The sequence below is a fragment of the Mesitornis unicolor genome, unplaced genomic scaffold, assembly GCF_000695765.1.
Source record: "Mesitornis unicolor isolate BGI_N332 unplaced genomic scaffold, ASM69576v1 scaffold23324, whole genome shotgun sequence".
NCBI classification, from domain to species: domain Eukaryota; kingdom Metazoa; phylum Chordata; class Aves; order Mesitornithiformes; family Mesitornithidae; genus Mesitornis; species Mesitornis unicolor.
Genome location: NW_010178601.1, coordinates 46,588 through 70,985, shown reverse-complemented (window position 1 = coordinate 70,985; position 24,398 = coordinate 46,588).

The window sequence follows — 24,398 nt, the reverse complement described above, 5'->3', positions numbered from 1 at the left end:
TTTACAGAGGTCCCTGCCTATGTCCATCAGGTACCAAAAGGAGCACATCCTTTCCCGGGGCCTGAGGGTGCTGATGAGTTTGTGTAAGATGTGTACCATCTTGCTTACTTGAGCTCTCCACTGGATACTAGGTCACGAAGAAGGAATGAAAAAAGAGAATACTTAGGTCTTAGGAAACAGAATACCTAGTTCACCCAGCAGTGACCTAAATTACAGATAATATTAACTGATCAGATCAGATGGAGTGATTAATGTTTCTTCTTAAGTCTAATATTGAGTGGTAACCCACTGAGAATGCACCAAATGAGACTGATCTTATCTATTGTCCTCTAAATAGAAAGCAAGATAATGCTTCATATCCAGACTAAGTTAGCCACATGAACTGAAATAGTAAAGTAGCTGTAAAAAGCAATTAGAATAGTTCAAAAACGTAATATACAAGATTTTTTTAGCAGCATAGAAGTCTGTTAAAACTAATGGGAGTACTATCTGAATGATTCTGAATTTACTACACTGAAAAAAAAAAGAGAAAAGGAAAGAGGATGTCATGGTATTACTCCCTTCTGTTTATATTATCACTCACTGGTAGAAACTTAGCACACCACTTCTGAAGCAACTGTGACAAACACTTTTATTTTGGGTGAAGGATTATAAAAATGCTTCTACCTCAGTGTTGCTTAAAGGTTTGGTTATGATTCAAGCATCTCAATATATTGAGAATAATTGCAACATTATGTGCTGCCAGCATTTGCAGTACAAATCTCTTTGTGTTTTTTCTCACACTTTATTTGAAAAAAGAACATTTTGCACCTCAATAGACAGTTGTGGTTTTGGATCATAAAGCACTAAGGTTTTCGATCTGTTCTGATTCCTACCCCTTGTGCCTCATTTTTCTAACGGGTTAGAACAAAATATTAATGTGGCTCATCTGTCATAAGTAATTTTCATATCCTCTGTGCTTCATTTTTGTGTGTAACTAGAGGAAAGCCGTAGTTATGCAGAAGTATTTGTATATAAGGGAGGCTGGAATTCATAGGTACTTTAAGCAAAAAAGGAATGTCAGGAGAAAAGAGTGAATTATAAAAGAAAGCAACTTATTGTAATTAAATGTAATAAATATTTTAAAACATGCTATTTCAATTTACTCTTTCTTAGCTTTAAATATCACAGCTGTCATCTCTGGAACATTGGAAAAGGAAATAATAAATGGGAAGAAAAATGTAAAGTTGTCCAGAGCAAATCCCAAATTTGATACTGAAACATTTACAAGGACACTACTTATGCTTGGAAAGCTGGTATTTGAAATTGCAAATGTCAGTTCCAAGATGTTAATGTTTTCTGGTACAGTTTAGGAAATCCTATGTAGCGTGCTACTTTCAAAAGATGTAATTATGTGTACACATTCCTGTGATTTTTCTCCAGAGAAGCTTTCTATTCCACAGTAGTTGTCTCTCACAAAAATTTTAAAAATTCACTAGAAAATAGCACAGTGAGTACAGCAGTGATTTTGCTACAGAGGCATTTGCAGCAATTGGCCAGATTCCTCTTTTCTCCCTCAAACACCAGATTGAAATATTTTACTAAGTAGATCCAGTTCAATGCAGACCTCATTCCACAAAAGTAATTTGCATTTGGGCTGAATATTGAACCAGCAGGACTTAAGCATATGCTTAAAATAGAAGTTATATTTATGTGATGACTGAAATTAACCAGGGGTCATGCTGCTTCTGTGTTAAGAGAGCAAATACAGTGATTTTTCTGCCTTTCTGCTTTTGCCTTTCTGCCCTTGAATTGCAAACACAAAACACTGTTTTCCACACTGACCTACCTGCAGGCATAGAGTAGGAGGGAGAGGAGAGTGTGTTCCATATGAAGATTTAGTACACAGAAAATAAATTCTCCCTTCTCTTTTCAGCTACAGCTTTGCACTAAATCATTCTTGAAAGCAGAGCAATGAAATAAAACTCTACCAATCAGGAAATCTAATGCTTAAGTTTCTTCTTAAAAATTGTTTCTCTCATTCTGCTCTCCCTTTCATATTACCTCCCTTCCTTGCTTCTCCAGGAAGCTGCCTTGCTGCTTATTTTTTCCATATCAGAAAGACTGCCTGGTGTCGCTTCCTGTTCCCCAGCATTACGGCTTTAGACGTGGAACTTCTCCAAACATTCCTAATTTATGTATCAGGATCTCCATGTGATTGAACAACACAGGGGAGACAGGGATTGTATTAGCAGGAACACTTGCATGAGATTCTTTTTTCAGGCTAAAAAAAATAATAATGCACCATTATAGGTTTTCAGTTCTGAAAGCTGTTAAGTGGAAGAATGCACATGAAGTGATAAGTCTCAGGACATGAAGAGCTGGATAGTAATAATATCAGATGAGTTTTAAAGAGAACAACATCTCAAAGTGGCCAGGTGTTCCTCTAAGAAAAATCAGTGGGGGCCTGTTAAGTGATGTACTGAAACCAGAATTTGGCTTTTTATTGATTACACTGTGTAGCAAAACTAAACTCTCAGCACTGGCCAAGGCCATCCTTGGAGCAGGCAAAGCAGGAAGGTGTAGCAGTGGTGGTGTAAGATGGGAAAAGGCACATGAGAAAGGTGGGGACTGTGTCAGTGACGAGATGACTGCATTTGAGACTGGTTGTGAAAGGACGGGGCACTTTTTCTGCTCTTACAGTTGTCTCTTATTCTTGGGGCCACTTATTTTTCTTCCTTACCCTCTGCCACAGAGGCAGGACATCCAGAGACCTTCCCTTCACTTCCACTATCTCCACCATCATCATGTACACATTTTTCTGTACCTTCTTGTATGTCAAGGAGAGGTCGGTCCTGGTTTGGAGGGACAGGAACTATGACAGGACCAGGGCAGAAAGCCAGAGAAATCCTGCTGCTGGAGGTAGAAAGGGCAGATGTGATTGCTGCTGTTGCTGCTGTACTGGGACCCTCTGGTACATGCTGGCACTTCTTTACCTTCTCTCTAATCCCACAAAGGCAGTAGCAGCGGCATGGATGGTACAAACAGGAGGCAAGAATGAGCCTAATCCCTCTCCCCTCAGACACAGGCAAAGTAGCTTGCCATCCCCTTCCATCTGGCAGCTCTCCATATTGCTAACTATTCAAAGCTACTTCTCATTTTGTGTCTTCCCTTCATCCACACAAGAAGCTGAGCCAAAGCCCCAAACTTAAACATCTGCAAGCTGCAGAGAAGTTTGTATCCAGAGCTGAACTGTGGAGCCCAGAGCCATCTCTAGAAGTGTTGAATGGGTGTAGATGTGTTCTAAATTATTGACTTATAGTTTGAAGGAGAAGGCATATTTGGCAGGATAAACAATAAAAAGCTATTCTTCATAAAACTAGGAAGCAAATGGCAACGAAATTGTGCATAATGCATTGGCAATTTCTGCACTACAGGCTATAGAGTCCTCTCAGAAAGCTTCTAAAGCATATTTCTTTGTATAGCTCAGACAAATTGGATGAAACCAATTGCAAACAGTCCACAGTACTTGGGTGTTGTGTCCCATCGGTTCCACAGCTAGCAGTACATCTACTAAACTGCAACACAAACTGAACACGGGTCCACTTGTGAGAAATGGAGGGACTCAAGAGAAAAACACCATGGATTATCCACCAAAGCAAGGGTGGATCGTGGGCCAGTGTTACAATCTGGTATTGCCAGAGAACTGAGCTGGCAATCATTATGGACATTTTTAAAAATAAATTTGACAACAGTGGCCAGAAAGCTTTGTCATCACTAATCTAATCCCTAGTCTAAACCAAAGAGCCTGGAAAGCAACCAGTTACTTTCTGCAAGGGCTCTGGGCTTTGTGAGGAAGGCTCCCACCTGACTGCCATCATGTGACAGCTCTCAGAGCCCTCTCATGCTGGGGCTGGGTGGGCAGCTGGAGACACTTGACATGAAGAAACAGATTTCAGCCAGCTACCAGGATCATTGAATCTTAGAATCACAGAATGGTTTAGGTTGGAAGGGACCTTAAAGATCACGTAGTCTAATGCCCCTACCATGGACAGGGACACCTGCCACTAAACCATGTTAGCCAAAGCCCTATCCAACCTGGCCTTCAACACATCCACAACTTCCCTGAGCAGTCTGTTTGAGTGTCTCACCACCTTCACAGTAAAGAATTTCTTCCTAATATCTAATATAAAACTACCCTCTTCCAGATTAAAGCCATTACCCCTCATCCTATCACTACACTCCCTGATAAAGAGTCCTTCCCCATCTTTTCTGTAGGCCCCTTTTAAGAACTGGAAGGCTGCTATAAGGTCTTCCTGGAGCCTTCTCTTCTGCAGGCTGCACAGCCCCAACTCTCTCAGCCTGGCCTCACAAGGGAGGTGCTTCATCCCCTTGAACATCTTCATGGCCCTCTTCAAGACCTGCTCCAACAGTTCTATATCAGTGGAACTGTTGATGGCTCCAGAGCTGGATGCAATATTTGAGCTGGAGTCTCATGAGAGCAGAGGGGCAGAATCACCTCCATCCAATGCTGGACACATTTCAGTCCAGGGTACGGTTGGCTTTCTGGGCTGCAAGCCTAGATTGCCAGTTCACGTTGAGCTCTCCTCCCTCTTCAAATGCTTCCCTAGGGTTAGCACAATCCGGTGGCAGCTGAGCCACCCAGGGCACAGCTGTGCAGAGATTGGAAGCCACTACTCTTGAGTTTTCATTTTTCCCTGGCTGATAAAATGCTTAAAGTAAATGGAGGTAAACCTTCGGGTGTGTTTAACTCTGGATTTACTCTGACTGCTGGGAAACTAGTGGCTCTGGAGAGTAGAAACACAGGCAAAGAAGATCTCAGGCCAAATATCTAAATTTTCAACCACAAAGCTAATCAGTATGTGAAGACCACCACCCTGCTTATCAAAGAGCTATTTTTCTAGTAGTCTTTGGGTTCATGTAGGATGACTGCTGAGCAGCAAAAGGAGCATGTTGGCTGAGCTCAGGGCAGGAGCTATATAGAGAGGCACTGGGCCTTGCCTAGCTCTGATCCAGCAAAGCACTCAAGTATGTGGCATCTGCTCACACTCCATCTGGAGCACAGATCTCCAGAAATCACCATCCGGACTTTAGCACACTGAACCCTAAATACCTTGATGGCAGCTGACCCACCAAATCACAGAGACTCTAACCATTCATGTCAGTGGGCTTTGGGTCAGGGGACGCACATATGACTTCATAGCAGCAGCATGAGAGTGACTAACCCATAAAATAGATAAGCATATTTTATGTTTATATAGGATATTAGCATTTCCTGTGGCTCCCTCACATGACAAGTGCAGTCATGCTTGGGACTTTGTATGGCACATCATATGAATCCAAGCCTCTTGGGAACTAATGACTTTATGTTGCACATTACATGAAAGGGTTTGTATGTACATTTTCATGTGGGCAACACACACAGAAAAAGATGAGATTAAGTAAAAGTTTTTCAGCTGTCCTTCAAACTGATAATTTTATATATAGTAACTGAAAAAGCTATGCGGTGTCTCTGCAGAAGGGTGGGAGCAAGGCTTAAGGCACTTTCTTGAAATCCAAACCCACATTTTGATTTACAGCATAATTACTGCAGGATTGCCAAGAGAAATATCAAATACAGGGATCTTTAGCCTGTACTCAAACTGCTACATCAGTTTTCACAAGCACTAAGAAACTAAAAAGTCTATTCAAAGTGAACAAGTTACCAGGTTTTCATACTTCCAAACAGTAGACCTTGAATAAGAAGCCTGAATATGGAGTTAAAATACTGTGTTAAGCTACTATGTTTGAAAATTGTGGCCAATATTCCTCAACATTTCTGCAGAAAAGGACAGTATGCTCATACATTTCTTATAAGCTTTCTTTTCCCCCTAGGGACTAACTTAACATCAACAAAGTAACAACAGGCCTGACACAATCAGGAAATCTAGGTCTCTTAAAGTGAAAAGCAGACAACCTATCTTCTTCTGCCCGTTCCTGGAATCTAAATGTAAGTATATCCTGCTTTGAAATCCTAAATGAGTTATACATAATGCCAAAAATGAAGTGCAAAGGCTTAAAAATGAAGTGGTCTTAAAGCTATCACATATGCAGGATTTGATAAGTTATTCATGTGTTTGCTTTACACCAAAGCTTTTGAATTTTGAGTAGAAAAATATATAGTACATAAATTTTGGTGATCATCCTCGGTAACATTTTTTTTCCTAGATAATTAAAGAAAACTAACCTTTCAGTTATTCTCCATTATTTCATAGGAGAGAACATGCAATTTCGGCATTTAATGTTTGTTTAAAGAATCTTGTTTTTAATCTATATTTATGGTCAGGAAAGAGTAAGGACAGGTTTCATTAAAAAATAAATGTCAAAAAACTTTGTATCCTGGCAATAGAGTGAACCATGCTATTGATGTATTTTGGATACCCGAAATGAGTATGTACACGTGTCTGCTTCCATATGTACGCACATGTCAAATTAACAGCAGTAACATTCATTGGGAAATCCATGTATAATACAATGTTTAGTTTAGCTTAATAATGGGAAGAATATGCTAAACATCACTCTTAGCCTTAACGGAAAAATTTCTGACAACTAGACATTAGCTCATAGTATCCACAGTCATCTTATGCCCATGACTATTCTTTGTTATCAAGTGTGACTTTTGGAAGAAAAAATGCATTATTGCTTAACAAGCTGCATTGCAGTAGTGTCCTGCCTGCACTCTGTTTTGGTTTTCTAGATAGCTAATTAAAAGAATACACATGTTAAGAATTAATCATGTAAATTCCTCAGAATTTCTGGACATCATTTAAGGAGGATGAGTGCCACATTCAATTGTGTTTCTCTCTTGCAGAGAAATCCTATACAATTTGTCTGAAATGGAAACAGTAGTGTCACATAAACATGGCTTACAAACACGGGGCTCTAGAGCATCAGCCCTGGCAGAGACACCACTCTGTGAACCCACTGAACTTCTCCAGGCACCGGGGTGGAGTGGCTCAGTACTAGGGTATTAGCATCTCGGGGAGTGTCCACTGCCGGAGCTGTCCCTGGTAACCGTTTTCACCTGGCTTGGACTGCTGTCACCTGCCCTACGTCAGGTGTAACAAAAAAAATAATTAAAAAGGAAGGGAGGGAGGGAGGAAGGGAGGAAGGAAATAGTATAGCCCAAGGCTCCATCCCACAAAACATCAACAAAGAATAAAACACTTTCCAGCTAGTATTTACATTCTCACAGAGCACACATAAGAAAGTTTTAGAGCCCAATCCACCTGGTAATAAAACATCCACCCAAGAACGGCCGTGGACTTTGATAACTCAGTTGCAGAGTTTCTATAACAGTTGATGAAAAGACTGTATAAGAACACTGGTCTTCTATTAGTAATTTCTTCAAACCTTTCATTAAAGATCTTCTACTGTTATATAATTATATAGATCACTTAAAATGTATCACATGTTCAGTATTTTAGAGTCCTTTACCTACAGCAGGTGAAACAGTAATATAAGCTATTAAATATATTTACTAGACAGAGAAAAGCAACAGTTAAGCTAAGCATTACAAACTAGCACCTGCTACTTTTCATGCATGGCAAAATTGCTTTGAGAAAATAAACACTGTCCTCAACAATTCACAGATACCAAGGAACAGAAAAGTAAGGAGATGGGGGGAAAGCCTTAAAAAGTGTTGAAAGTTCTGGAAAATTGTGTTTATTTTTTTTTAACTCTATTCCAGTGAACTGAGAAAAATTTCAGCAGAACATTCAGATCTGGATAGAAATATCCCTCAGATTAAAAGGAAACAAAGCCTTTTATCTGTGGCAAGAATACAGAAAATTTTCAGACTTGAGCATCAACTGGCAGATAGACTTGAAAGGCATTTGGGTCCAATAGAAGTCCTGAGCTGCTACCAAAATCAACAGTCTAATTGTCTCAGCTCAAACTGGGGCTTAGCTTTTGGGTTTCCTGCAACTAAATCTTGCCACAAACAGCTCTGCTAAGTTTTTCCTTTAATAAAATAAAATACAGCAAAATTAAGATAAATACAAGAGACAATTAAGATGAGTATGTAGTGCCCAACATAAAGCAGGGAGCAGATGTTAGAAGAAACTTGTGAAGATATCAAAATAGTACTTGTCAGTTCTAAATGGTTGATATGACAGTTCTTTAAAAATAAACAATCAAACATCTGAAAGTAATTGCTAGACCAAGAGATTTAAGTTTATTTTATTTAAGCAATAAGGTATTTTAAAAATGTACTCAGAGCATCTAGCTTGCTTCAGATTGCTTTGGTTTTCTACACAGTATCATGGTAGTCACTACCCACCCAAATGTGGTATTTTAATAAAATTTTTAAATTGAAAAACAGCAGTTGAAACGAAGAAAGCAAAACTATTCAGAAAGGTTACCAAAATGCACAGATACTTCCTAATATGATGAAGAAGCAGAATGAAAAAATGTCTTGCATTGAATTCAGGTGCACCAAGTCAGGTGATAAAGTTACACAAATTTATGTGTTTTTACTGTGCTCGTGTCTCAAAATCAAAAGAAAAATTAAGTGACTGAAAGTAATGTTTCAGTTTATATAGTCTGATATTCTTTCTGTCTATTTTTTTTTCCTGTTGAACTGCCTTTTATACGTCTCAGGGTATATGCATCTTGAACATAGTTGTCTTCTCTGTCCTCAATTTCCTTCTCATTTTCTCATGCTTTATGTTCCTCCGTTCAATCCCTGTTTATCTGATAATAAGGATTAGTTGACCGGTCTGCCTTTTCCCTGTCTGACCTGGGGAGCTGGAAGTACTGGATGCTTTTTAGTGGAATTTAAACCTCAAATTACTCATGTGTTTATGGAAATGTTACCTTAGATTTCCAGGACCATTGATTTTAAACAGGAGTCAGTTGCTGGACTCCTTAATCACTCATGAAAACCTAGCTTCAGATTCTTCTCAGCAGCTCTGGATGGGAGGAAATTAAAGGAGAATTACAAAAGAAAAATCCTTTCCAAACATAGCAGTGTTATTCAATAGCTTAGAAATTTACTTCTCTTTTCCTGTTGGTGAATGTGGTTTCTTTAACTAATCCAAGAATTATTGGGAATAAACCCAATGGTTGCTTTTGTCTATGTTTTGAAGAAGAGGGGCTTGTTTAGGGCTTTGTTAGTGGTAATTGACACATAAAGCCTTAGTACAGAAGAACATGGAAAAACAACAAGGTGAACTTGCCTCCACAAATCATTAGGATTGGGGATATACCATGGATACCTCCTGCTTGTGTTAGTAACCATGATCATAAGTTTATGATCCCAGGCTGTGTAAAGCAGAGACCTGAAGGACCTGCTGCTTGTTAAACTCTCTGCTTCTCTAGTCCTCTGCTCCCCAGACAACCTCACATGTGCACAAATATACTTCTGGTCTTTGGTGACAAGTTCATTGGTGGTACTTGGACTGGGAATACGCAGTGACTGCTCCTTTGCAAAGTGGGGAGAAGCAGCTAACTCAATGTTGCTCAGGCTGAAAAGAGACTTCAAGACAGGAGGCAGCAGTTTTTTATACTGGTAACAGAAAGTTCATGGAAGACTAGAGCAATCCGACTCTGATTTGAGAAACACTTATACCAAACAGTAAGTCTTTTTATGAGTTTTGCATTAAGCTTAAACTCTCCTGCTTATGTGCTGAACCATATGGTTTGTTAAGAGATAGCTCATTAACAGCAACAGGTAGAGCTGCAGTCATCACTTTGTAAATGTTTTCCACACATTTTCCATAGCTTCCAAGTTGAGGGGAAAGTAGCACTATATGAACAGTCTTCTTTCAAAAGCCTCATTGACATAACTTATCAATGCAATGATTCATTGTGAACTCACTGAGTTTCTTTAGGAAATACCAATATATTTTCTATGCAGTAGTCTGGAAATGTTGCCTTTTAAGACAGTTTTTGAGACTCCAGAGAGTTCAGACACAGAACTCTATTAATACTTTTGTCTTGCAAAGTTCAGGGAATGCTAACACAATGAAATTAAATTTGAAATACAGTCAGAAGAATTACACAGCTAATAATGATAGTTCAACGAAAATATTTGTTATATGATTCAACCTTAGATTTAGTTTCAAAGCAGTTCAATGTAGGTTTTGGGTTTAATTAAGTTACAGGTTAAGGAAATCCTTTTTCAAAGTTACATAAATACTATCAAATATTACAGTTCATAGTAGTCTTGCATAGGAACAATTTCCCAGAATCACAGAACGGTAAGGAAAGGCACCTCTGGAGGTCATCTTGTCCACCCCCCCTGTTCAAGCAGAGACACTTAGACTGGTTGCACAGGACCGTGTCCGTATGACTTCTGAATTATCTCCAAGAATGGAGACTCCACAACCTCCCTAGGCAACCCATGCCAGGGCTCAGTCATCTTCACTCTTCTACTCACTCTACTCAGTCTCACAATTTCTACTTTATACATCTGAAATTTTCCCCTAGAAGCAGCCTAGCTCATGATTTACAAGGGGTAGATGAATGTTGGAGCACATTGAGGAAATCAGGGATATTTTAGTTGAGAGGCTGATGCAGTAGTTTACTGAATGCATTTTTTGACCATTTACTCTATAGTCGCCTGTGTATTCCTGGTGTAAATGGGAGATGGTGTAAATGAGGTCAGCTATGCAGCAGCATGGCATCAGTGCACAACATGGGAATGTGAGCCATGCCAGCTGATGGTAAAGCTAAAGGTTTCTGTACAATGCTTGCTTTGTGTGCAAACAGCATATTTCATGCTACTTTGCTTGCATTACAGCTATTTTTAAGCAATCTACAACATGAAGACTTAGTATTTTGAACCTGCAAAAGGTCTGGAATGTGCTCAGGTCCCCTGTCCTGTGCAGTGTTTGTGAAGCTGTCCCTCAATACATGACAAACTGGAAAGACAAAGAAAAGGCAACAGCGTGGAGCCTGTGCTGACAGTGTAAATGGAAATTTGAGTTTAGCAGACAAAGTTCACAGTTTGCAGTGAAAGGTCATAAGGATTTCAGGCATTTTTGGTATTTTGTCTCTGCTGTCTGCACATTATCAAGCAAATAAAAAAACCCTGATAGACAGCTTCCAATTCTGTATACTTGGCATCCCTGCTCAGCCTGAAGGAACATGGGAAGCTCTGTTTGGCGTTCTGCAATTATTTGAGGACATGACATCCTAACAAAACTTTAACACGTAAGTCAGCCCAACTTGTGTGATATTTTTTCATGTGACATTTGATAATCTGAAAGGCTTATCCAGATTCAGTTAAGCCAGGCAGCCTGCAGTTTTCTTGCTGAAAATGCAGTATCAAACTTAGCATGATGGTGAAGAGTCCTAAAATGTTAAATCTCAACAGGTCATGTACCTCTTTTCATGACCTAGGTACAGTCACATTAAATTATCAAATGCTTTTATGAGAAATCTCCTACTGTCTGTAGTTGAAGAGAGTTGAAGAGAGTCTTGGAGGAGTCTGATTTTATTATTATTATTATTTTTATTATAATTTTTGCCTGCAGTGATTTAATTCCTTCCTCTGGATATTATTATAACATGTCCTTTAGGAGAGGGTTAGCTCTGGACTGTGAAACACTGACAATGACATTTTTACTTCCTGAACTCAACTACATTTAAACCAAGTGGAAACTGTTTTTCTGGAGGTATATAACCTCAGAAATCCAAATAAGAGTTTTATTACATATGTACTTAAGAAGTGAGGACAATCACTTTTTTCATGAAATCACTGCTTCCAATATTGAGGCCTGTACTGCTGAAGCAACAAATAAGAAAAAAAACCTTCCGTATTAATGTTGCCTTTGGGTGCATCTCTCCTGAGCTTGGAATAATCAGACCTCTCTTAGGCATGTGAATGGGATTAAATAGTAAAAACAGGACAGATTACGAGCCAGGTATTGGCTAAATTCTTTGCAAAGTGTATTCTTTTAATCTTCCAAATTTGTGTTCTTAGTTTTGCAACTCCTGGTGATCAGCGTGATCATACCTTAGAAGTTTGTTGTGCACACTACAAGCGTCAAACACTCAAGCCCATGTTGTGCCTATAGGTGCTGAGAGGCTCCTGGTGGGGCTTTCCCTGTAACTCCCACTGGAATACCTGACAATGTCATATGGGATTCATTTCCACTTTTAGATGCTTGGATACTTAGCACACCTTCAAGGTCAGGCAGAATACCTGTTCCAACTGCTATGCAACATATTTCTTCATACCCTTCTTGAGACAGATATTTTTGTATCTTAAAATACAAAACATATTTTCTTGTTGGGTCCCTTCATTAAATTTTCTTTACTGTACCTGAAACCTGAAACCATTCTACCTGACTTAAAAGTATAGTAGTTACCTGCACAGGTATTCAGTGGTTGTGAAGAGCTGAAGATAGAAGGTCTCTCCAGATAATTCTTCCTTGAATTTATTCTCCTTTTAGTTTCCTCTCCTCCTTCACTGTTTGTTTACCTATCATAGAACCATAAAATACCAGATTGGAAGGGACCACAAGGATCATCTAGTCCAGCCTCTCAAGGTAAAAGTATAGTTTAAATGAGATGAGTCAGCACCCTGTCAAGCTGACTCTTAAAACTGACCAATGTAGGGGAATTTACCACTTCACCTGGGAGATTATTCCAATATCTGATTGATCTCATGGTAAAAAAAATCCTTCTGGAATTCAATTGGAATCTCTCCAAAAGCAACTTGTGTCCATTACCTCTCGTCTTCTCCATGTGACTCCTTGTGAAAAGGGAGTCTCCAACTTGGTAGCCACTCTTTATGTACTGGTACATGGTAATGAGGACAATTTTGCTCTCAGGCTTATTAGTGCTGAATAGAGCAGAATAGATGCCTGAATATACATGTTACCTCCTCCTACCATGGTCAGGTGTGGAATACAAATACCACTTCACATGCAATTAAACCTAGTCTGTAATGAATATGCTTCCTAAATGTAAGGTATAACTGCATAGGAACTGCAGACACACTCAAAATTCCCTAAATATAGAATGATTAGGATGAAAGGGCTGGTGCTTACCAGAAAAATCCCCAGGTTTTGAAGTGCTCGGAGCAAAAGCACACTCCAACACAACACACTTCTAGGATATCTAGAAAACAAAGTCTCTTGCCTTTTGACAAACAAGAGAGAGTGTTTGAAAAACTGAACACAGACTAAAAGACAGGAAGCCAGAAAGAACTAATAAGAAAGATATTTGTTAATGCTCAGTTTATATGCTATTTGCCCTGGCCAATACCGGGAACATGCTGCTTGTAATGAGCTGGCTGTAGGTGACTGAAGTAACTGGGAGAAGAAAGGACCCTCCTCATTCAAAAACACTGGTGAACACTGTGTCTTAGAAGCTTTTACCTTCACCAGAATGAAATATCATTATAATTTATCATTAAATGATAGTTCTGACTCGAAGGCAGTGTTACATAGCTGTGCCACAGCCAACACAGGCAGTAGCACCTATATAAAGGACAATTACGCTAACATGTTTTTGTTATTTTGCTTTAAAAAAAAAAATACAGGCGAAGTGTTAGGCCTGTGTCTGTGCTTGAGTGGTTGGCTCACGCCACCTATGGGGCAGCTTCAGTGGCAAGCTGTGTCCGCTACCAAGTCCCATGAAAACTCGATACATTTTCCATACTGATCAAAAATTGATCCAACAGACATTTGAATTGGCTGTAGTACCTGTCAGTATTTAAATATATATAAACTGGTAAGAAACATTTGATCTTCAGATGCACTGCTAAAACATTTGACATTCAGTGTGCTTGATTATTTGCCAACAATCCATTTTGTATCCTGGTTACAAATGAGGATACATAACCATCTAATTCTCTTTTGATTATTGCTATGAATTAGTTATGGTGACTGTATCTGGAATCAGAAGATGGGTTTTAAATGTCAAGCCCATTTTGTCTACTGAAGACTGCAGTAGGGAATCTAATTAAACTCCAAACAAATCTTACAAAGCTAACATTGCTCATAAGAGCTGACTATCCCTGAACTGCCTGATGCAGTGTTTGCATTAAGCCTAGATGAATACTACTGTGTGGCTTTGGTGCTAAAGAGAAAAATGTCTTAGATTTTAGATGTAGTAATAGTACCTTTTGCTTAGGAATAACAGTATTTCCTTTATACAACCATGCAAGTGCCAGCCTTTCCACTGCTTTCAGAAGCTCATTTTGATCACCCATTTCAGCTTTTTTTGCTCATTAGCACTCATTAAGCCATAACATGTGAGCTCCAAAAGCAGGGCGCAGCCTGAGCCAGAAGATGGGGGCCACTGATGGTGGTAGGAGTCCTTCCCCCAGCCCTTATCAGCAAAGAGCTGGGGAAACCCCTGGGACAGCAGGCCCCAGGCTGGCTTGCTCTGCCACCCTCAGTGATGGTGGAGGAACCAGCAACTAAATGGATGAAGACACAACAACTGCAGCATCCCTTCCCCACCCAGCTGCAGCACTGGAAGCAGCCTGTAGCTTAATGGCATCATAGACTGCAAAAGCAAATGTTCTTGAAAGCTGTTGAATTAAAGGCATAGGGACAATGCTTGTGTGGGGGTTAAAATAGTTAATGAATTGCATTTACTTAGACCAAGCCATGAATTCAGAAATTATAGTATGTAGAATTTAAGTAATACAGTGAGGATTTAAGAAAAACTGGGGATAGCACCTACAGTTTCATATTAACTGTTCTAATTTGCATGGATGAAGTAGAATAACTTATATGAATAATTGCTTTAGACACCATGATATATACAAAAGCAAGTCCAGAGAAAAAGAGCAGGCAAAACATGGCACCTAGCATGATAAAAAAACAGCTCCAGTCCTGGGGTTCCCAGAGACAAATCCATCTGATTTTGCTTAAGCAAACAATGTGTGGGGGGGTGTCCCGTTTTATTTTCTTTTTTGGCCTCCACTATATTGTTTATCTTGAGCTCTCATCTTCTTGATAAATATATTTTCAGGAAAATACTCTTTTGGGTCTCATAGCCCTGAAAAGAACCTAAATAAATATGTCTGCTCATCAAGACTGACTTGTGGTGTTTATGTGGTTTTATTTAAAGTTAGAAGCTCATGCAGATCTGTAAACAGTAAACTGCAGACACTGGAGAATGTGAGAAACAGTACATAAAAGAGCTTACTGCCACCAAAAGTTTCTTCTGTCCATAAATTAGTGTGTTACACATTCATGAGCATGAGAAAGATGAGAGAAGACTATTAACTCAGTATAGCCCTCATTAAAATGCTCAACATACTTCTTGCAGTATCACTCAGAACTAAGGACTTTGAGACCCATTTTGCAAATAAGGAACTGAAGGAAATTGGCAAAGCATGGCAGTACCTATATAGCAATCCCAGAAGCATTTGCAATGTTTTGCAGAGGTATCAAACATTTAACTATAAACCAGGTAGCACGGGTACCACTAGCCAGCCATGCCGCACCATCTTGATGCTCACCACAGGTTGGCTTGCCAAGTTATTTCTATTCCTGAACTGTAGGAAGTGAACTCCAGATGTGTCCTAAATGAGATGTATGAGACATTACAAGAAACTTCACTGCATGTTGGTTTTCTTCTCTTCATTGCTCCTTTCCTTCTCCAATAAAAACTGTAACACTCAAGGTGGAAGAAATTTGTGAGCAGGGGTTAGAACATGCCAAATTGTAGGAGCTGGGGAGTGATAGCAAGCAATACATATATGTGCAGGGAGGGAGTAGAGGCTGGTGGATCAGGCCTGCCTTTTCCATAGGAATGAAAAAAAATGATGCTGTAAGTAACTTGCCCAAGGTCATAGAGGTAGTTTTGAACCTTACACACATGCTTAAAAATCTCTAGTTCTTTTAAAGCTTGAGCCTGCTGCTTGAGTGATGGTGTCCAGATGTAACAGATCAGGACTTGCAGTCAGAATTCTGCCATCCCCTACCTCGGTCCAGTGATGTGAGTAAGCAGGCAGGATTCAAGTCCAACATAGGAGTTTTTCCTCGGAGTCAGGGGCCAATCCATTATTTAACTCAGCAATACCAGACAATTTATAATTGGCCTTCAGTCTTTTTCAGAGATACAAACATGTCTAAATCTATCCTTAGGAATTCATTGGGAAAAATTATAAGCCAGATATTTCCTTAGTTCTCTAGGGGCAGCCTGTCTGCATATGAGGCAGGAACAGTATTTCACAATTATAATTTTCTAACCCCCTCTCCTCCAGAACTATAGGAAAGAAAGTATATGAGAACAGTAACCATTCAGCATGTGCCTGTTCAACCACTCTGATTCAGAGCATCAGCCCCACATTCAGAGATAGCAGCTGTGAGAATCTGTGTTGTATCTGCAGTAAAAAATGTTGGTTTTTCTAGATCTGGCCACTGCCACCTCATCTCATTTCTAGTATGAATGCTTTGTCCTTTGGCAACACACTGCTGAGCAAGGTCATAAATGTGCATTTTAAAATGTGGTAACCTTCAAATTATGTTCTTCTTGAAAAAAAGATGACACCACATTTCTTTACAAAATAATTCAGATAAGGAATATTACTTTTAGTCAGTGAGACATCATCACCAAGAGTGAACAAGACTGAACGATGAGTAAGTTTAAAGTGTCTTTGTAATGAGTTTAACACATTTGGAAGCCCTGGGTCCTCCCATGCTTTTTTTTTTCCCATCAATTTTTTGTGGTTGGAAAAAGATCAAACATAATAGTGTGTATAGCCAGCGCACAATATATGTGATCACTTTGGTTAAATTATAAAAAAGGCCAACATCTAACTTGTCCATGTCATGTTATTTGGCAAAACTAGTTATAGAATTAAATGGGTTCAACTATCAAAAACATATGTATCTGCTTACATTTATACTTTTTTTTCCTCATTTACAAAACAATGCTTTTGTTAGAGAGTAAAATTCAGCTTCATATGCACTGGTGGAGTTCTGCAACTCCACTATTTCTTCATCATAATGGCAAGAGAAACTGCAGCACAGAAATAATCTAGAAGATTTATAGACCTGATTGCAGTGCTGACACTTGGCTTAGAGAGCTCCCTAGCAGGCCAAAGAATAGTCTTTTCTGCAGGTATGAAGTGAGTTGGCTGATAGCATCAGCTAAGCCATGGTGAAGGACACAAGCAGAACATTTACAGCCCCTCTTCTAGCTAAACTAAGAAATCTTTGAAGTTTTATATGTTGATTTCATGAGTGTTTAAAGCAAACTTCTGTAGGAAATGGGATCCACATGCATGTTTTCTTGGGAGTTCCTTGTAAAACAATAGTCAAGTCTGAACATAACTGTTTTTTTAGCTTAATATATAGGTTTACTTTACAGGTTCTTCTGTCATTCTCATATTGCCTGTAGGACTGTACATCAACAGAGACACCCAAAGGCTGCTTTCATTTAATTAAATGGGATCTTTGTCAACCATTAAAAAGGAAAGATATCAGATATATGAAATAATGTCTGTTCTCAAGACATCTCCAGCCCAATTTCCAGGAATAATTTGGGATAGTTTTGAATAGATGAACAGAATGATAAGAAAAACATTTCTTTCAAAAAAAAAATAATAAAGGAAAGCAACACTCCCACTTATCTTCCAACTCTTCTATCTTTGTAAGTTCTCCTTTTAGCTGAGAGGGGCTAGGCACATAAAGCTGCTCTTCTGTGACATCCCATTAAATGTGATCATTAGCAAGGCAAGTTGCAGTAAAATGGACTCAGTAACAATCACTGCTGTCCACTTCAAACTAGATACTTTTAACCACTGTGATCATTTCTGCAGCAGAAGAATACCAATATCAATAAACTGAGCACGTGGAAAAGTTAGGACTCAGTGATACTGGTTATTCTGTTTATAAGTAGGAATTACCTTCACTGTAGTCAAAATGCTACTCTAACTGGGGACAGAATCTGGGCCAGTAGTGGATACCTGTTTACTTAGCTACACAATAGTAGGCCAGGGTTTGGGTATTTTTAAGCTAATATAAACCAAAGTGATTCTAATTTGACTGCCTGAAAATGGGAATTTCATAGATCTACATTGACATTTGTTTCTTGCCAAAATATTTTGCACTGGTACTTACTGTTGGAAAGACCTGTTTTTCCTACTGCCAAAAACTGAATAAAACTCAGCCAAACTCAGTTCTTAATTGAGCAAAGCTCTCACTGCAGTTTTCTTGATTAAGAAAATCAGGCCATAGTCTACTGCATGGAAAATTGTCTGGGTATATATAGGTTGAGATCCATTTAAAAATAGTTAACAGCTAGCAAACTTTATCCAGGTTACAGTTCTCACTAAAATTAATGAAGTTATATATATCCAATTGCCTGTCTGCACAAGTGACCAGTCCTCTGACTGTTGAATTTCACAAGCTTCTGTCTTCATTTAAGGCTCAGGGCAAGCCCAGGGAGCAGGATTTTCTCTCTGTTGTCCCCTACCCTCCCAGGGAGGATTAAAAAAAAGGGAATAGAGAAAAGATGCTTTACACAAGGTTGGGAGTTAAGACTATAAAAAGTTTAAAGAAAAACAACAGGGGAAAGGAAAAAGGGAATTAATAAGGGATAAAGGATATTTAACTAAATACAAAACCCAATCCCAGTAGTCCCAAGTGGAAGTGTCCAAGCAGTGCCTCATGGCTGCTGTGACTCTCACCATGGACCACAGAGGTGCCGGGAGAAGATGGTGGTGGATGCTGCTGAGCACATGGTGATCCCAGCCACTCCGAGATGCAACAAGAAGCAGCCCAGGAAGCCAGGAAAAGCCCACAAAAACCTCGGGCTGCCTGGGTTTTTTATAGACTGTGGCCGGAAAGGGGAGGGAATAGTACTGATCTCTGACCCCCAAGGATCCTACAGACACCACCTGTCCTTCCCTTTCAGGCTGTTAACCCTTAAACCATAACAGCTTCTTATGTTGCTAGTTGTCACATGGAAGTAATTAATTGAGTCACTCGAGAAAAATCTGTTCCAGATCATGTAGGGTTTTTCTTTATAATTGTGGAGGCCTGAATTACTGAACTCTAGGAAATACTATTTTTTTACTTTAAAAAGTAGATATTTACCAAAGTAATTGATGCACAGGAACTGATGGGACACAAGTTTCTCAAAGTTATAGTCACTACTGCATATAGTTTTCCATCATGTCTGTACATATTTCTGCATTTTACTTGTGACACAGATCCTCCCAAGTAGAATTACTAGACTACATAGTCAGGAGGATTAATAAAGTATTAAACTTCAGTAGTGCTTTTTAGCCAGAGGCAACCAACAGAAAACTAGCCAGGAAAAAAATCTTCAACAATATTGTGTTAATAATTTTGTATTTCAAAATGAAAAATAAGTAGGTTTGTCTTCTCTCCCATAACAGTTACCACTACATTATGAATGTCATGCTAGTGTTGTATGATCACAACATGATTGCAAGTGAAGGAAAACACAAATCTCTCTCTTTCTTCTGGATAATTTATGGCTTAGTCCTTAGAAGAGAAGTTCATTTCAGGTGTCACACTTAACCAAGATGAGGTCTTCATTCCAAACCAAAGACATAATGACATATAATCATTATTACAATATCAAAAAAGTGAATACTTTTCAGCTGACCACTGTTAAGAGACTCAGCATCATTTGGGAAATAGATGTAAGCAGAATAAAGGATGTAACAAGGTATAGGTATTAGTTACAAAGAGAAGAAAAATAAAACAAGGAATTCAGAAAGAGGAGAGGCATGGGTAGAATTTAACAGCCGTTTTCAAAGGTGATTTATGAGATTTGTACACACATTAGGAGACAATCCAGTCTAGAGCCTAGATAGACAAAAGAAACAAACCTGCCAAAAAATGAAAGATACTGAGTTGTTCTTTGTTTTTAATTTCTTAGTGATTTTGATTGCCAGTGCTGCCTTTTAGGTTGAAAAGAAGAAAAAGAGGAAGGTAATAATTTCTTGCTCTAGATACTGTTTGAAACCAGTCTTTCAAATCTGCATTTAATAGCAATGGCATTGTCATGTGGCAGTAGTTTGTACATTTTGCCCACTATGTCTTAAGAGATGAAAACTCTCCATAATTTGCCTTACTTGCTCTCTCTGAAATGTTACTTTCAAAAACCTTTAATAAAAATAGTATCAAATGAAAGAGCAAACGTGGAGCCAGCAGCATGAAAAACTTATGCTACCACAAGCTACTCATATAGATGCAGTAGTCTGCATCTATATGAGATGCAATAGATGCAGTAAGCCAGCAAGGCTGACTTGGGAGTTTTCAGTTTCTCTAATTCTTACTGCTTGTTTCATTTGTGTACATATGCTTATCTGTGCATGTATGGGCAGGGCTTACTATCCCAGCATATTGCTCAGATTTGCTGGTGTGACTGCTTCTCAGCTAGAGGCATTTTGCCATTTAGTATTCCTTTAGCAGTAAAGTGCTCCTACTCTAAACATAACCTAAATTGCACCCTGCACCCAGTACTGGCACTTGCCAAAGTATCCTTCAAAGGTTACTGGAGCTCATGACGCTGCAAAAGCATCTTTTGGAAACATTAGTCCCTGGATGACTTTACTAGCACAATTTATGAGTACAGTCCTTTAAGTAGCTCATTCCTGCAGGATCTCATCAGCCTTGTTATTTAATTTATTGAGAATTTTGCAACAATATTCAGGGAATACAGCTCATACCTGAAAAAGAAAAACTCTCTCAAACTATGAACCTGTAGTCCAGATTATGTCTTCCCTTAGCATGGTTAAAACAAACCTTCCACAAAGCACATTAGAAGTGTTTTGATTAAGAATACATGATTTCCACTAACATCTGAAAATCTGAGTAGACTTCTTGACCTAACACAAAATTAATTTAAAAGTAATGGAGGTGCCTAACTCACAGTCAAACAGAATGAACAAACAAAAGAAAATCAGCATAAGCATTGCTGATACCCATTCAGCTGTTTGGAGAAAAAAAGGACTCCTTTTTCCTTGTTAAGGAAGTAACTGCCTAGTGGATTTATTGTTTATTTGGTTAAACCATGGCCTGTAGGTAGCCATGAACCTTTGGTTCTGATGTTCAGCAGTAAGAATCTGGTGGACAAAATTTGTGGGGAAGAATATAATTTCATTTAAGTGCGTTGATTTTAGTTAGTCATTGTTGTCTTAACTGCATCATCCTGGGAATAGCTAGCACATACCTTAACTAATCCTTTGCATAGATACATGAAGAATTTTTAATAATACATATCTGCTTAAAAAAAAATCCGTATCTTGAAACAAAAAAAAGGAGTACTGGGCAGGGAAAGTGGAGGCCTTAGTTGATTGACAATACATGATATAGAACATTTCAAATCCTAATCCATGAGGAGATATTTGCATCTGGCCTCATAATGGAGTCCACATGCCTGAATTAGATGCCTGGAGTCCATGCATGTGTGTAAGGGGAGTTAAGTGCCTCAGGATGGGATTCATAAAAGCCACTGTTTGGGGAGCTGCCTAAGCCAGCCAAATAGGAAAAACTGAAGACTGCAGTTTGTCTGAAATCCTAGCTCTCTACTGGGTTTAAGTGCCTTCTACTGAATGAAGTTCACAGGCACAAGTTCCCCGACTCTCAGCTCATAGTCTATAATCCTCTTTTGAAGGCATGTGCCTAATTTTTCTTTCACACTATGAGCAGCCATCAGCAGCTCAAGCACAGTCTTACAGCACAGGCTGTAGAAGAGGGGTCTAATTCCTTCTTTTAGTGAAGAGCATTGAAGTGCACATTTCCTACCTCCTAGCCATGCCCCAGCCAGCAGACTACAGGTATCAGCTCCCAGAAGGTGGCTGGGGGCCGGCACAGATCACAGTAAACCTGAGGGGTCCTGGGGAGGAGGAAAGCCATGACTTTGTCTGAAAGCTTGGGAGGTGTGAACAGGCAAAGGGAGCCACAGGTCCGTTAAGGAAGGTTTGTGCACTGGCACCAAGCAGCCTTTGAGGTGAACTTTAGGGGCCTGCCAGTTTAGGCAACAGCTGATCAGTCCTTGATCAGAGACTTGAATTTTGACTGTGGATGGAAGTGCTTTAATTTCCCTCTCCAGTGCTATTTCCTCATGTGCTTCCAGCCCCACCTCTGCCTCTTAGTGCTGCAGGCAGCTGAAGGGAGACTGGTGTCCCCCTTTGATCCAGTAGCTCCAACTGGGTAGCAACAGGTCAGCCTATCACTGCTGGCATAGTCCTTCATCCTGGCTGCAGTGCTGATGAAATGCAAGTCAGGAGAGCTGAGCACTGACTAGCTTTAGAGCCTGTATATTTGCTGGTCTCACAGTTACCAGTGATCATGGGTCCAAATGGCTGCACTGAACATTTCATACTGTTTCTCCTGGAGTAGAGTTGAGAGACTTGAGTGAGTGAGCAATAGTATTTGCTCTTCAGCACTTAGCTTTGCTTTCTTCTGGCCTTGGTTGGGTTATTCCAAGGTGAGAGACATGGTAATTTGAAGTCCTTTAAACCATAGTACATTGGATTGTATATAGGAAATTAATTTTGCTCATGACACCTCTGGAGTTTAAATGACTACATATTTTCATGAATCCAGGATAAGTGTGTATGAGTGGCGTGTGAGGGGTCTTTTTGTGTGTTTCAGAAGTATTCTTTTCCTTTACTGTGCCTTTGAGATGTGGCAAATATTTACTGTATTCACTGAATCAAACCTACAGGGAGTATGAAAGTTTTTTAGGTGGTGTCATGCCACCCTTATTTCTGCACTTGTAGCATGGGAGAAGAGTGGCATCTGGGTAGGCCTGTACATGTTAGACTTGTTAACAAGTAACAATGATTTCAATCTTTGTATCTCTGCCCACTGACTAGTCAATTGGCTATGTGTTAAAGCAGACTTGACTAAGAAGCATTTCTTAACTGCTGCACAAGAGGAAAGACAGAAGGTCTTTGTGGGCAGATCCATCTGGCACAACAGAGGGATGTATGTGTGCAGTTTACCTATGGTGGGAATGTGGATGAGTACACTAGTTTTTGGTGGAGATTGCACCCAAGTGCCAGATTATGAAGAGCTGTACATTGGTAGATCCACAGTCAACCATCTAGCAAATTCCACCTTCATGTCTGCCCACAGTTATGACCCAGAAAACAATATGTATTTTATAAAAATTAAAAGCCTAGCTTTGAAACCATTTTAATGAAATGAGTGTTCAGTTGTGGTTATTGTCATCTTAGTCTTTAACAAAAAAGTAGCATAAAAATAAAATTTACCCATTTAGGAAATATGATCATGAGCTCATATGGGCTTGATTTTTGTGAATCTGAGCATCCTAACAAATATGACTATATCTGCAATATTTTATAATAAAATAGGAAAATAACTGTTGTTAAATAATTTTAAAACATCCTCCTGATCTCTGTCTGGGTGAAGTAATCTAGTATGTTTAATCTTCTGAGGCACGATCATTTCTTCCACTGTTGGAGCAAAGGTAGGAAAAGTATGCAAAGGACAGGAATCTTTCTAATGGCAAATAATCTTCCAAATGATCATCTTGATGCCTTGTTAAATTTAATCAGCATGTGCGCAGCGCTAAAAAGAGGAGGGAACAGGAGGATAAATACAGTTCTAAATGTCAGAGAAGTCCCTGCTTCATCACTGATAATAAAGAAGCTAAAACTTACCCCTTTCCAAAAAGCCAGCTGTCCTGCCTGCCTCAAGCAGCTGAAAGGTGCCAGAAGCCCTTGCCTTCCAAAACACCCCACTGCAAAGTGCCAGCCGAACCTTGATGGTAACAGAGACAGACACCTGCCCTTCCCAAAGCTGTGGCTGGGCTCTATCCACCCAGGACATGGTGCAGCCTTTTTACCCCCAAAATGAAGATACAGTGAGAGTGTCCATGGTGTAGCAGGACATCACACCATGGCAGGGTGCCTGTGGGTGGCCCACAGGCCATGCAAGGCAAGTCAGACCTCAAGTGGCACCAGTGACTGAAACAACACTTGCCTCAGGATCAAGAGAAGCACAAGAGCAGTTTCTGGACACTTTTCCCTCATCTCCTCAGGTTTTGCACCAAGCATAGTTTATCTAGTCTGAAAAGTCAAGCCTACATGAATATTAGAGCTGCAGACACCTGTACTGCTTTACATAATGTTTAATCTAATAAAAAGACAGATTATCTTCCCTGCAACAACTGTAGTAACGAGTCATTGTCATTACCAAGAGCACTTTTATAATCAGGATTTTCCTTTCTATGACACTTCCTGGGAAGTGCTTAAGAAAAATACGTACTCTAGCACCTATTTGTGTCTTGCAGATGTTAATGAATGGGATTTTTGAATACATATCTAAGGTTTCCTAAAGGTATTGAGATCTGCTATTTCACACAATGCTCCCCCTCTAAGTAGTCTTCCCAGACACATGAAAGAAAACCCTAAACCAAGCTGCATTAAAATA